Source organism: Orcinus orca, chromosome X, assembly GCF_937001465.1.
Source record: "Orcinus orca chromosome X, mOrcOrc1.1, whole genome shotgun sequence".
NCBI classification, from domain to species: domain Eukaryota; kingdom Metazoa; phylum Chordata; class Mammalia; order Artiodactyla; family Delphinidae; genus Orcinus; species Orcinus orca.
In genome coordinates, this window is record NC_064580.1 from 19266941 (window position 1) to 19282755 (window position 15815).

The following is a 15815-nucleotide window of genomic DNA, read 5'->3' on the forward strand; positions in this document are numbered from 1 at the left end:
TAGGTACAGGAGAAACTCTCTATTTCTGCCTACTGAATCAATATTTGTTTTTTATTTTAAATTTATTTATTTATTATTTATTTTATTTATTTATCTTGGCTGCGCTGGGTCTTAGTACGGCATGCAAGATCTTCATTGCGGCATGTGGGATCTTTAGTTGCGGCACACGGACTCTTAGTTGCGGCATGTGGGATCTAGTTCCTTGGCCAGGGATCGAACCCGGGCCCCCTGCATTGGGAGTGCAGAGTCTTACCCACTGGACCACCAGGGAAGTCCCTGAATCAATATTTGAATCTCAGTATTCACCAGGAGACTCCAGACGTTTGCAAAGAAGATTGGGCAAGGAACAAACCTATATCCAAGCATTTCTCGCCTCCGTTATTAATATTACTTCCCCCTGAATATGCTGCAAGCCACGTGTACACATTTTTTAATTCAAGTATAGTTGATTTACAATATTGTGTTAACCCGTGTACACATCTTGTTTTCAGTAATACCACTTTTTCACGTACATAGACTAGAGAATAAGAATATATGTATGTGTTTTTATATCTATATATCTATATCTATACCTATTCCCACCATCCCTACCACACACAAATGCAAGAAACAGGAGGGGCAAAATTTGTACGATGTTTGTTACGGTCAACCCACTCTCTTTCTCAAGACTTCGGATAATTGAAATGTAAGCTAGATTCAGTAATTAGTGACTATTCTTGCCAGTAAGTTATAATGGCTCATTTATAATCTTTTCCAGTCTTACCATCTTCTTGGACTATCTAAAGCTACTAGTTCTGAAACCTGTTGGATCATCAGAACTGCTTGAGGTGTTAAGCCTGAGTTTCTCCACCTTGGCACTACTAACAACTGAGACCAGATCATTCTCCGATGGGGGACTGTCCTGTGCACTGTAGGATGTTTAGCAGCCTCCCTGGCCTTGACCCACTAGTTACTAGTAGCCCCCACCCCCTAGTTATGACAACCCAACTGTCTCCAGATGTTGCTACATGACCCCTGGGGGCAAAATCATCCCCCAGTTGAGAACCACTGAGTTAAAGCAACAAGACAGATGCTGGAGTACCCTGAGCCCCTTGCCTTCAGGGAAGGCGGATTTGGGATTCGTTCTCCTGCTCCTCGCTGGACTGCCTCGTGAGTAAACCCTCTCTTCACTGCACACCTCGCTGTCTCAGCGCTTTGACTTGACAGGTATAAGTAACTTTAGTACAGCACAGACAGATTTTGGGACCTCGGTCTGTGGCAATCCTGGAGAACCTCTGCGAGGATCAGGCAGTAAAAACTCTTTTAGAGCAGAAATCCACTGGCCTTAAAAATTAATGGTGGGAGGGAGTCCAGGAAAAGGTCTGGAGCTGCCTAAGAGGCAAGAGACCATTATTTCGGGGTGTGCAAGGAGAGGGGATTCAGAGCACTGCCTAAACGAGCTCCAGAGACGGGCATGAGCCGCGACTATCAGCACAGACCCCAGAGACGGGCATGAGACGCTAACGCTGCTGCCGCCACCAACAATCCTGTGTGCAAGCACAGGTCACTCTCCACACCTCCCCTCCCGGAAGCCTGTGCAGCCCGCCACTGCCAGGGTCCCGTGATCCAGGGACAACTTCCCTGGGAGAACGCACGGCGCGCCTCAGGCTGGTGCAACGTCACGCCGGCCTCTGCCGCCGCAGGCTCGCCCCTCATCCGTACCCCTCCCTCCCCACGGCCTGAGTGAGCCAGAGCCCCCGAAGCAGCTGCTCCTTTAACCCCGTCCTGTCTGAGCAAAGAACAGACGCCCTCAGGCGACCTACATGCAGAGGCGGGCCCAAATCCAAAGCTGAACCCCAGGAGCTGTGAGAACAAAGAAGAGAAAGGGAAATCTCTCCCAGCAGCCTCAGGAGCAGCGGATTAAATTTCCACAATCAACTTAATGTACCCTGCATCTGTGGAATACCTGAATAGACAACGAATCATCCCACCATTGAGTTGGTGGACTTTGGGAGCAACTGTAGACTTGGGGTTTGCTTTCTGCATCTAATTTGTTTCTGGTTTTATCTTAGTTTAGTATTTAGAGTTTATTATCATTGGTACATTTGTTTCTTGATTTCATTGCTCTCTTCCTTCTTTTATATATATATATATATATATATATATATATATATTTCCTTTTTCTCTTTTTGTGAGTGTGTATGTGTATGCTTCTTTGTATGGTGTGATTTTGTCTGTATAGCTTTGTTTTTACCATTTGTCCTAGGGTTCTGTCTGTCCGTTTCTATTTTTAGTATAGTTTTTAGTGCTTGTTATAATTGGTGGATTTCGATTTGGTTGCTCTCTTCTTTCTTTCTTCTTTTTGTTACTTTTAAATTTATTTTTAATTTATTTTAAGAACTTTATTTTATCCAACCTTCCTTCCTTCCTTCCTTCCTTCCTTCTTTCCTTCCTCTCTCCCTCCCTCCCACCCTTCCTTCCTTCCTTTCTTTTTTTTTCTCCCTTTTCTTGTGAGCCCTGTGGCTGACAGGGTCTTGGTGCTCCAGCCGGGCGTCAGGCCTGAGCCTCTGAGGTGGGAGAGCCGAGTTCAGGACATTGGTCCACCAGAGACCTCCCAGCTCCACATAATATCAAATGGCGAAAGCTATCTCAGAGATCTCCATCTCAACACGAAGACCCAGCTCCACTCAACGAACAGCAAGCTACAGTGCTGGACACCCTATGCCAAACAACTAGCAAGACAGGAACACAACCCCGCCCATTAGCAGAGAGGCTGCCAAAAATCATAATAAGGCCACAGACACCCCAAAACACACCACCAGACGTGGACGTGCCCATCACAAAGACAAGATTCAGCCTCATCCACCAGAACACAGGCACTAGTCCCCTCCACCAGGAAGCCTACACAACCCACTGAACCTACCTTAGCCACTGGGGGCAGACACCAAAAACAAAGGGAGCTACGAACCTGCAGCCTGCAAAAAGGAGACCCCAAACACAGTAAGAAGCAAAATGAGAAGACAGAGAAACACCCAGCAGATGAAGGAGCAAGGTAAAAACCCACCAGACCAAACAAATGAAGAGGAAATAGGCAGTCTACCTGAAAAGAATTCAGAGTAATAACAGTAAAGATGATCCAAAATCTTGGAAACAGAATGGAGAAAATACAAGAAACGTTTAACAAGGACCTAGAAGAACTAAAGAGCAAACAAACAATGATGAACAGAACAATAAATGAAATAAAAATTCTCTAGAAGGAATCAATAGCAGAATAACTGAGGCAGAAGAACGGATAAGTGACCTGGAAGATAAAATAGTGGAAATAACCACCACAGAGCAGAATAAAGAAAAAAGGATGAAAAGAATTAAGGACAGGCTCAGAGACCTCTGGGACAACATTAAAAAACGCACCAACATTCACATTATAGGGGTCCCAGGAGAAGAAGACCAAAAGAAAAGGCCTGACAAAATATTTGAAGAGATTATAGTTGAAAACTTCCCAGTATGGGAAAGGAAATAATCAAGTCCAGGAAGCACAGAGAGTCCCATACAGGATAAATCCCAGGAGAAACACCCAAGACACATATTAATCAAAACTGTCAAAAATTAAATACAAAGAAAACATATTAAAAGCGGCAAGGGAAAAACAACAAATAACACACAAGGGAATCCCCATAAGGTTAACAGCTGATCTTTCAGCAGAAACTCTGCAAGCCAGAAGGGACTGGCAGGACATAGTTAAAGTGATGAAGGAGAAAAACCTGCAACCAAGATTACTCTACCCAGCAAGTATCTCATTCAGATTTGATGGAGAAATTAAAACCTGTACAGACAAGCAAAAGGTAAGAGAGGTCTTCCCTGGTGGCACAGTGGTTGAGAGTCCACCTGCCGATGCAGGGGACATGGGTTCGTGCCCTGGTCCGGGAAGATCCCACATGCCATGGAGCGGCTGGATCTGTGAGCCATGGCCGCTGAGCCTGCGCGTCCGGAGCCTGTGCTCCACAATGGGAGAGGCCACAACAGTGAGAGGCCCGCGTACCGCAAAAAAAAAAAAAAAAAAAAATAGCTAAGAGAATTCAGCACCACCAAACCAGCTTTACAACAAATGCTAAAGGAACTTCTCTAGGCAGGAAACACAAGAGAAGGAAAAGACCTACAATAACAAACCCCAAATAATTAAGAAAATGGTAATAGAAACATACATATCGATAACTACCTTAAGTGTAAATGGATTAAATGCTGCAAACAAAAGACACAGACTAGATGAATGGATACAAAAACAAGACCCATATTGTCTACAAGAGACCCACTTCAGACCTAGGAACACATATAGATTGAAAGTGAGGGATGGAAAAAGATATTCCATGCAAATGGAAATCCAAGAAAGCTGGAGTAGCAATTCTCGTATCAGAAAAAATAGACTTTAAAATAAAGACTGTTAAAAGAGACAAAGAAGGACACTATATAATGATTAAGGGATCAACCCAAGAAGAAGATATGACAATTGTAAATATTTATGCACCCAACATAGGAGCACCTCAATGCATAAGGCAAATGCTAACAGCCATGAAATGGGAAATTGACAGTAACCCAATCATAGTAGGGGACTTTAACACCCCACTTTCATCAATGGACAGATCATCCAAAATGAAAATAAATAAGGAAACACAAGCTTTAAATGATACATTAAACAAGATGGATTTAATTGATATTTATAGGACATTCCATGCAAAAACAGCAGAATACACTTTCTTCTCAAGTGCTCATGGAACATTCTCCAGGATACGTCATATCCTGGGTCACAAATAAGCCTTGGTGAATTTAACAAAATTGAAATCGTATGAAGTACCTTATCTGACCACAACACTATGAGACTAGATATCAATTACAGGAAAAAACCTGTAAAAAATACAAACACATGGAGGCTAAACAATACACTACTAAATAACCAAGAGATCACTGAAGAAATCAAAAAATACCTAGAATCAAATGACAATGAAAACACGATGATCCAAAACCTATGGGATGCAGCAAAAGCAGTTCTAAGAGGGAATTTTATAGCAATACAATCCTATCTCAAGAAACAAGAAAAATCTCAAATAAACAACCTAACCTTACACCTAAAGCAATTAGAGAAGGAAGAACAAAAAAACCCAAAGTTAGCAGAAGGAAAGAAATCATAAAGATCAGAGCAGAAATAAATGAAATAGAAGCAAAGAAAACGATAGGAAAGATCAATAAAACTAAAAGCTGGTTCTTTGAGAAGATAAACAAAATTGATTAACCGTTAGCCAGACTCATCAAGAAAAAAAGGGAGAAGACTCAAATCAACAGAATTAGAAATGAAAAAGGAGAAGTAACAACTGACACTGTAGAAATACAAGGGATAATGAGACATTAGTGCAAGCAACTATATGCCAATAAACTGGACAACCTGGAAAAACTGGACAAATTCTTAGAAAGGCACAACTGTCCAAGACTGAACCAGGAAGAAATAGAAGATACAAACAGACCAATCACAAGCACTGAAATTGAGACTGTGATTAAAAATCATCCAACAAACAAAAGCCCAGGACCACATGTCTTCACAGGCGAATTCTATCAAACATTTAGAGAAGAGCTAAAACCTATCCTTCTCAAACTCTTCCAAAGTATAGCAGAGGGAGAAACGCTCCCAAACTCATTCTACGAGGCCACCATCACCCTGATACCAAAACTAGACAAGGATGTCACAAAGAAAGAAAACTACAGGCCAATATCACTGATGAACATAGATGCAAAAATCCTCAACAAAATACTAGCAAACAGAATCCAACAGCACATTAAAAGCATCATACACTATGATTAACTGGGGTTTATCCCAGGAAGGCAAGGATTCTTCAGTATACGCAAATCAATCAATGTGATACACCATATTAACAAACTGAAGGAGAAAAACCGTATGGTCATCTCAATAGATGAAGGAAAAGCTTTTGACAAAATTCAACACCCATTTATGACAAAAACTCTCCAGAAAGTGGGCATAGAGGGAATCTATGTCAGCATAATAAAGGCCATATATGACAAACCCACAGCAAACGGCATTCTCAATGGTGGAAAACTGAAAGCATTTCCTCTAAGATCAGGAACATGACAAGGATATCCACTCTCACCACCATTATTCAACATAGTTTTGGAAGTCCTAGCCACAGCTATCAGAGAAGAAAAAGACAAAAAAGGAATACAAATTGGAAAAGAAGAAGTAAAACTGTCACTGCAGATGACATGATACTATACATAGAGAATCCTAAAGATGCCACCAGAAAACTACTAGAGCTAATCAATGAATTTGGTAAAGTTGCAGGATACAAAATTAATGCACAGAAGTCTCTTGCATTCCTATACACTAATGATGAAAAATCTGAAGGAGAAATTAAGGAAACAGTCCCATTTACCATCGCAACAAAAAGAATAAAATACCTAGGAATAAACCTACCTAAGGAATCAAAAGACCTGTATGCAAAAAACTGTAAGACACTGATGAACGAAATTAAAGATGATACTAACAGATGGAGAGATATACCATGTTCTTGGATTGGAAGAATCAACATTGTGAAAATGACTCTACTACCCAAAGCAATCTACAGATTCAATGCAATCCCTATCAAATTACCAGTGGCATTTTTCACAGAACTAGAACAAAAAATTTTACAATCTGTATGGAAACATGAATGACCTCAAATAGCAAAAGCAGTCTTGAAAAAAAAAAAATGGGGCTTGAGGAATCAGGCTCCCTTACTTTAGACTACACTACAGGGCTACAGTAATCAAGAGTGTATGGTACTGGCACAAAAACACAAATATAGATCAATGGAACAGGATAGAGAGCCCAGAGATAAACTCACACACTTATGGTCACCTAATCTATGATAAAGGAGGCCAGAATATACAAAGGAGCAAAGACAGCCTCTTCAATAAGTGGTGCTGGGAAAACTGGACAGCTACGTGTAAAAGAATGAAATTAGAACACTCCCTAACACCATACACAAAAATAAACTCCAAATGGATTAAAGACCTAAATGTAAGGCCAGACACTATAAAACTCTTAGAGGAAAATATAGGCAGAACACTCTATGACATAAATCACAGCAAGATCCTTTGTGACCCACCTCCTAGGGAAAGGGAAATAAAAACAAAAATAAACAAATGGGACCTAATGCAACTTAAAATCTTTTGCACAGCAAAGGAAACCATAAACAAGACTGAAAGACAAGCCTCAGAATGGGAGAAAATATTTGCAAATGAAGCAACTGACAAAGGATTAATCTCCAAAATTTACAAGCAGCTCATGCAGCTCAATATCAAAAAAACCACCCAATCCAAAAATGGACAGAAGACCTAAATAGACATTTCTCCAAAGAAGATATACAGATTGCCAACAAACACATGAAAGGATGCTCAACATCACTAATTATTAGAGAAATGCAAATCAAAACTACAGTGAGAGATCACCTCACACCAGTCAGAATGGCCATCATCAAAAAATCTATAAACAATAAATGCTGGAGAGGGTGTGGAGAAACGGGAACCCTCTTGCACTGTTGGTGGGAAGGTAAATTGATACAGCCACTGTGGAGAACAGTATGGAGGTCCTTTAAAAAACTAAGAATAGAACTAGCATACGACCCAGCAGTTCCACTACTGGGCATATACCCTGAGAAGGCCATAATTCAAAAAGAGTCATGTACCACAATGTTCATTGCAGCTCTTTTTACAATAGCCAGGACATGGAAGCAACGTAAGTGTCCATCAACAGATGAATATGGATAAAGAAGATGTGGCACATATATACAATGGAATATTACTCAGCCATAAAAAGAAATGAAATTGAGTTATTTGTAGTGAGGTGGTTGGACCCAGTCTGTCATAGAGTGAAGTAAGTCAAAGAGAAAAACAGATACTGTATGCTAACACATATATATTGAATCTTATAAAAAAATGCTTCTGAAGAACCTAGGGGCAGGACAGGAATAAAGATGCAGATGTAGAGAACGGACTTGAGGACACGGGGAGGGAGAAGGGTAAGCTGGGACAAAGTGAGAGAATGGCATGGACATATATACACTACCAAATGTAAAATAGATAGCTAGTGGGAAGCAGCCACATAGCACAGGGAGATCAGCTTGGTGCTTTGTGACCACCTAGAGGGGTGGGATAGGGAGGGTGGGAGGGAGACGCAAGAGGGAGGAGATACGGAGATATATGTATATGTATAGCTGATTCACTTTGTTATAAAGCAGAAACTGACACACCATTGTAAAGCAATTATACTGCAATAAAGATGTTTTTAAAAAGACAGATGCTGGGGGATTCTGATTGAGTAGGGGCCTGGGAACGTGTGCTTGAAAACAGCTACCCCAGGTAAGTGCCACAGTCTGCTAGAGTTGAGGAGTCCTGCCCGATTTATTCTCCCAGGCGATGACAACACATTCCTCATACTGAGCCCTGGCGAGGATCCAGTTTTCAACTAACTCAAAGTGGAGTGTCAGAAAAAGACGCTTTTGGAGGAAAAATAGAAGAAAGAAGTTACTGCCATTTCCTTTCCTCGTTTCCCTCTCCCTGAGGTGAGAGACACTGACTCTGACAGAAGCCAAATTGTCAAGTGGCAAAATTGGAAGCAGTCTAGCCTCACCCAGGAAACAAAGAAAGAAATAGGAAGGGAAGTGTGTGCTTGTATCAGTCCGTGGGCACCTGGCCACTCAGACTGATATCGCAGGGGAGGCCCGGGCCTTTTGCAGGGAAGACGGCACTAAGAGCAAATGCTCCGGATCGCAGTGGTGGATTTTAGCACAGTCTCCAAGAAAGGGGGCCATCAGCAGTCTGAGTTAAGTATCTAAAAGGAGAGTAGCAACTCTGAAGACATGGGTCTAACCTGTGGCCCTTCAGCCATTCATTTCGATGTGGCTCTTTTTTTTTTTTTTTTTTTTTTTTTTTTTGCGGTACGCAGGCCCTGCACCGCTGTGGCCTCTCCCGTTGCGGAGCACAGGCTCCGGACGCGCAGGCTCAGCGGCCATGGCTCACGGGCCCAGCCGCTCCGCGGCATGTGGGATCTTCCCGGTCCGGGGCACGAACCCGTGTGCCCTGCATCGGCAGGCGGACTCTCAACCACTGCGCCACCAGGGAAGCCGATGTGGCTCTTTTTAAGCCTACGTTCCTTCTTTGTGATTCTCTAAATCATGACCCGGCACACAATGGCAACTGGGTTTTCGTCTCCGAAAGTGGATGAAGAGTCAGCAGTGTGGAGATGCAGGGCCCGTATACGTCTAGATCATCCTTATGTATATTGCCTCTCGTTTCTTTCTCTCTCTTTTTTATTTTCTTATAAAAATGTGGGAGTAGGTATTTATGTTTAAGTTGAACTATACGAAATCTCCATTTTCATACATTAAAAAAGGAGAGAGTATTGGTGATTTCCTAATCTTTTCTGTATCTTCTCTTTCTCCCCGCCCCCTTCTCTCTCTGTCTCAATCTCTTTCCATGGCTCTATTCTCTTATTTTCTTGCCTTTGCAATCACATGTGTATTACCCAGAATACCAGCTCTGAAGGTCAATAGATAGTACCAGGAAAAATTAAGAAAAAGAAGAGGTTTCAAATTTCAGTAAGTGTTAATTTGAAAACCCACTGATGCACTTCGTATATCTGGAGGGGAGGTTCTGTGTGGTCCAGCCGAAGCAATGGCCTGTGAAATTCTTGATCCTGCAGAATGGACCAGTCCTGATGAGAATGTGAATTTGTTTGTGTCACCTTTTTTTTTTTGCTCAGAAGTTCATTTAATGACTCCAGCTCGCCGCCCCTCCCCTGCAACTCCGGCTTTGTCTCCCGTGAGTGGTCAGCAGAGGTTCCCTGAGAGGTTCAGCAGGGGCTCTAGGGACCTTGGGCTTGGAAGGGAAGGGCCATCGTCTCTCCTTGTGGCCTTTGGTAGCTGCTGGGTGGAGGCTGTGGGACGGGGTTCCCAAGCCCAGGGCCTCTGGGTGCTGCACATCTCACAGCCGGGTCAGCTTTGGGGCACTAGTGAAGGTGCAGGAAGGGCAGGGCCAGCTGTGCTGAAGGGCGTTGGGGAGGCTGGAGCCAGCTGGCTGAGGGGCTTGGGGCAGCCCCAGTGACTAAGGAAAAAGGCGGCCTAGTTCCTCATCCATCTTCTGCGGGCGCTGAGGATTGTGTCCTGGGGCTTCTCGGGGGGGCTGAGAGTCCCGGTCCCGCTCGCCCCCATAGAAAGCAAGGCTGTATCCAGGGACACACAGGCACCTCCCGATGACCCAGCGCTGCACAGCCGGTGGGAAGCCGAACTCCGAGAATATCTGCTCCTGGAGGGCCCCAGTGGTGCAGTGGGGGTGGACCGGCAGCGAGACATGGGCAGAGGATGCAGCATCTTCAGCTGTGCCGTGTAGTCTGATGGGGCCGGGAGGGAAGCAGGCCTCCTGCAGCTGGATGCTGAGGGCCACATGATGCTGGGCCAGGATGGCTGCCGCTTGGGCTGCCCGCTTCTCATCCCCACCCTCTCTGGTCCGGGTCAGGTGCCCTGCTAGTTCCTCATTCTGTCCTTCCACGGTGGCACCTCGGACCAGGGCTGCCCACCGCTAAGCTTCCTGAGGGTTGGCGAAGTGCAGGCTGAGAGTCCCAGGCCCTCCTGGTGGAGGCTGCAGCTCATGCTGGATGGGGCCTCGGACGGTGTAGGAGACTGACTCCCAGGGCCGCTCCAAACTGACCGCCCCGGGCCCCGCACCAAGCAGCTCCAGCTGGAAGCGCCCTGGTCGCTCGTCCCACCCCGCGCCCAACGGCCTCACCGCGGCAAGCACGGCCAGGAGCACCGCGGCCCAGCCGGGGTCCGAGGCCGCGGCTGCGTCGCTCACCGGCGGCGCCATCTCCGGTCCGGCCCCGGCCCGGCCCCACGATCCCGCTTCCGTGCCCTCCGGCCACTCTGTGTCACCATTTTGGCGTGTGAATAGTGCTGCTTTTTTCATTATTTGGGCTTTTAGATTCAAGAGGGCTTTTCTGGATATGGGGATATAGTGTTAGAGGGATTGCTAAAAGAGTCGTGACCTTAAGACCAAAAATCTCTACGTATGTACTGACAAATAAAGCAAACCGGGCTGGACAGGCTTTGCCGTATGGTCCCACTGATGATCCAGGTGCCTGGTATCTAGTTTCCCATCAAAGTTTGCCTTCTGAATGAGCTCTCTGGCCCTTGCAGCATCTTTGCAAGCTGCTTTAAGTGGATCCTGTTGACTGTCCTTACCCTGCTTGCCAACCTCACTTTTGTTTCCTGGATCACAAATGGAATTTGTCACCTTCTCATGGATAATACACCTCAAGTAACAACACCTTTGTTCCTCTGTGCATAACATGCTTTCTTTCTCTTTCATTTTTAAAGATGCAACAGTTTTGAGCAAAGGCAAAGGCTTGTGGAAAGGAGCCATTAGAACAGCGACGTCACATAGAAGTATGGGAGTTAATAGGGCACAGGTCCTTAAGAAGGTGAGCAGAAACATGGCCCGATTTCAATACTTTAGATACGATGTGTGACAAGTGCAAAGAAGAGCAGAAATGTCACTGTCACATTTTCTTCTTGTCAGAATCATTTGGGATTATGGGGATTATAGTCAGAACTGCAGTTTTGAGAACCCTGCAATGTTTTTGATTCATCTTTCCTTTTTGAATCTCATACTATGGAATCATGTCAGTCTTCTACTCAAATCTTATTAGGGTCAATAAATTCAAACCAGTGGTTATTTATTTAGCACATACTTCATGTTCAGTGTGTAGTAGGTGGTGTGAGGGTTGCCACACAAGACATGATTCTGCTCTTGAGGGATTTATAATCAAGTTGAGAAAGCTGAAAATAGCTAAATAAATCAAAGAAAATATGTAAATATGTTAAAGTGCTAAAGACAGGTCGCCAGTTTCTTATCCAAAACATTTAGAGCCAGGACTTCAGGATTCATACATTTTCCCTCATTCTAGAAAGGTAGTATAGTTTGTAGCCTATATAATACATAACAATTCTAGTGGGGTAGGGCCACAGCACCCAATAACCAAACTATACATATAATAAAGAGATATAAAGTAAAAACAATAAATAATAAATGAAGACTGTTAATAGACCAGGTTTGTTGCCAAACGAATTTAAACCAAACCTAAAAGAAAAAGTTGTGTTTTCTGAAATGTTTGGGTTTCAGAACTGTGGAAAGGGACGCTGAACCTGTATCATGGGTATTGACTAATATAGGGAAAGGAAGTGAATATTTATGGTGTAGTTAGAAAGTTTCCAATTTTTTTTTCAGCCGCAGCATCTGAGATTCAAACCAAGGAGTAATTTGTTCACATGTGTACAATTCAGCATCATCTGGAAACTTGTAAGACATACAGATTTCACACCCCATCCCACACATACTGAATCAAAACCTTTGGGCTGGGCCGCAAGTAATCTGTGTTTTAACAAGCCTTCCAGGTGATTTTGATGCAAGTTAAAATTTTGAGAACCACTGACGTAGCAAGTACTTGACAGAGAACCCGGATTCAAACTCAGGCGTTTCTGATTTAAAACGCCATCTTTCTTTTTTGATGCTGTTTTCCTCGCTCTCAAAGTAGAAAAAAGCAAGAGATTGATGTGAGCTCAGACGGAAGAGCGACTTCAAAGAAGGTAAGTTGAAACATGGTTCGCTTTAATCTAATAGATAAGAGCAAAATAATTTTGTAATGTACATCCCTAGAAAGTCTGTTCCTTAATTATATCAGGAAGAAAAATAAGCATTGATAATTCCCTGTTTTATTTTCTCCACGTTATCTCAAAGATGGTATAATATATTTTGTAATTTCTTTAAGATCAAGGGAGTAACTTAGCTTAATTGTGAAAGTTAAGACTTAGGAACTTTGTAAGGAAAAGAGGTTCTCAAATAGTCCTAAGATGGTTATTGACCTATTATTTGGTATCTTTGATATAAGCATGTTTCACTGGTAAGATGATGTGTCTTGCTTTTCTACTTTCAACATAATTCTTAGTGTGCAAGTTGACAAACATAAGAAAAAATCCAATTGAAGACCATTAAAACATACCTTTGCAGGTAAATGACGGTTATTTGTGTGGTCCCAGCTCTACTTAGAAGGCAAGAGATTTGAACTCAAAGGGCGAGTTTAGGGCACAGATTGCTCCTTAGTAACTGACAGAGGGGATGACTTATTTCTGAAAGTGAATAGGTAGACATTAATATGGATGTGCTTAGAATGAGACCTAGCAAAACACAAGTCTAATACACCCTTAGGCTGTGTCTTAATAACTTAATGTCATATTGATCTCTTTTGGAAAGAGATCAATTTGCAAAAACAAAACGGCAAAAAGTGCTACCAAAATCACCAGTTACGAGTTCTCTTTTTACCGTCGTGAGTAAAGCTTTTTTTTAAGGGATGAAGTGGATGTAAAACCCAGTATCTTCCAATAGCAATTAATCATGTCAATTTAGGGCAGCTGTTCCAGTTTTCTTTTGCTGCAAACCAATCACCCCAAGCCTTAGTAGCTTAATACAGTAACAACAATAACACCAATAATTATGCTCACAGCTCTGCAGTTTGGGCAGGGCTCAGTGGGGACAGCGTTTCTCTGTTCCACTCAGTGACTGATGGCACAGCTTGAAGGCGTTGGGCTGGAATAATCTGAAGGCATTTCTCACAGGTCTGGCTGTTGGCTTAGCTCAAAGCTGGGGCTTTCATCTGAAACGTATACTTGTGACTTCTTCATGTGGCCTGGTCTTCCTCACCAAATGGTGGCTGGGTTCCAAGGGTGAGTATCTAGAGAGAGAGCCACGTAGAATCTGCAACACCTTTTATGACCTAGATTCAGAAGTCATGCAGTGTCTCTTCTATTTATTTTAGTTGTAATAAAGTCCTGCCCAGGACTTTAAAGTCCCCAGTTGAAGGGGAGGGTAAATAGAATGCATCTCTTGATAAGGGAGTGTCAAGGTTCTGGAAGAGTGAGTGGGGCCGTTGTTGGAAAAGACAGTCACAGGAGCTTAAGAATTACACCTCTGATTTTTTTATTGTTGCTTTTTAACTTTTTTATTTTGAAATAATTTCAGGCTTACAGAGAAGTTGCAAAAATAGCACAGAGTTCCCATATACCCTTCACCCAATTTCCCCTCATATTACATCTTGTCAAACTATAGAGTAACTATGAAAACTGAGAAATTAAACTTGTTACAGTGCTATTAGCTAAACTAAAGAATTTATTTGGATTTCACCATGTTTTCCCCCTAACATCCTTTTGCTGTTCTGGGACGTGACACACGGTTCCATATTGCATTTAGTTGTGTGTCCTTGGTCTCCTTCAATCTGACATTTCCACAGTGTTTTCTTGTCTTGTATGACTTGACACTTTTGAAGAGTACTGGTGAGTCATTTTGTAGCAGGTCCCTCAATTTGGGTTTGTTTGATGTTTTCTCATTAGATTGAAGCTATGCGTTCTCAGAAAGGAGGACACAGAGGTGATGTGCCCTTTTCAGTACAGCATGTCACAGGGTACGTGATGCTCACATGTATTACTGGTGATGTTAATCTTGATCACTTGGCTAATCTGTCAGGTGGCATCTACCTGTATTCTTGACTATAAACTTACTATTTTTCTTTTTGTAATTATTAAATATTTTGGAGAGATACTTTTATTAAATAAATTTATTTATATTTTATTTTTGGCTGCATTGGGTCTTCGTTGCTGTGTGCGGGCTTTCTCTAGTGTCGAGTGGGGGCTACTCTTCATCGTGGTGCGCGGGCTTCTCATTGTGGTGGCTTCTCTTGTGGAGCACGGGCTCTAGGCGCGTGGGCTTCATTAGTTGTGTCACGCAGGCTCAGTAGTTGTGGCTCACGGGCTCTAGAGTGTAGGCTCAGTAGTCGTGGCACATGGGCTTAGTTGCTCCGTGGCATGTGGGATCTTCCCAGACCAGGGCTCAAACCCGTGTCCCCCTGCATTGGCAGGTGGATTCTTAACCACTGTGCCACCAGGGAAGTCCTTGGAGAGATGCTTTGAGACTAAGCAAATATCTTGTTTCTACTTAAAACTTTTGGAAACTAATTTTAGCATCCATTGGTGGATCTTGTCTGCAGCAATTACTAATGTGGTGTTGTAATGTTTATTTTTTATTTTCTTCATTCCTTCTGTATTATTTAATTAGAATTCTTCTCTATGAGAGAGCTGTCCCTTCTCTCCTGTTTAGTGTTTTATTCAGTTGTTTTGATCAGCATGGACTCATAAATATTTATTCTTAGGATTATATTCCAATACTATATTTATTTTCTTGTTCATGTTGTTCCAACTTTGGCCATTGGGAGCTCTTTCAGGTTGGCTCCTATGCCATTTCAACATGACTGCATCCTTTTTTTTTTTTTTTTCCTAATTTTTTGGAGCACTTCTTTACTTTCTGGTACAAAAACATGCTCTAGGTTCATCTTGTATTTTCCTTGCCAAAGCCCTGGAATCAAGTTCTTCAAAGAGCCCTAGTTCCTTTTATTGGAGAATGGTATTTAGAAACCAAGATTTGGGTGTTTAGATGTAAACATTGCGACTGGGGTGTCCTACATATACACATTCCTTTTAATTGTTGGGTGGTATTCCATTGTATGAACGTACCACGGTTTTTCCATTCAGCAGTTGAAGGACATCTGGCTTTTCAAGTTTTGGTGATTATGCACAAAGCTGCTATAAACGTTTACGTATAGGTTTTGTGTGAACATAAATTTTCATTTCTTTCAGGTAGATATGTAGGACTGTGATTGCAGGTACAAAGGGTTGGTATATGTTTAACTTTGTCAG

At 42.8% G+C, this 15815-nt stretch overlaps 1 non-coding gene and 1 pseudogene across 1 annotated transcript; both read right to left on the minus strand.

Moving 5' to 3' along the window:
* Window positions 1-198: 198 nt before the first annotated feature.
* Window positions 199-271, minus strand: TRNAG-CCC (transfer RNA glycine (anticodon CCC)). The gene has a single exon. It is a non-coding gene; the product is annotated as a tRNA-Gly (tRNA).
* A 9577-nt stretch (window positions 272-9848) lies between these two features.
* LOC101279184 (sharpin-like) lies at window positions 9849-10881 on the minus strand (annotated as a pseudogene).
* Between the last annotated feature and the right edge of the window lie 4934 nt (window positions 10882-15815).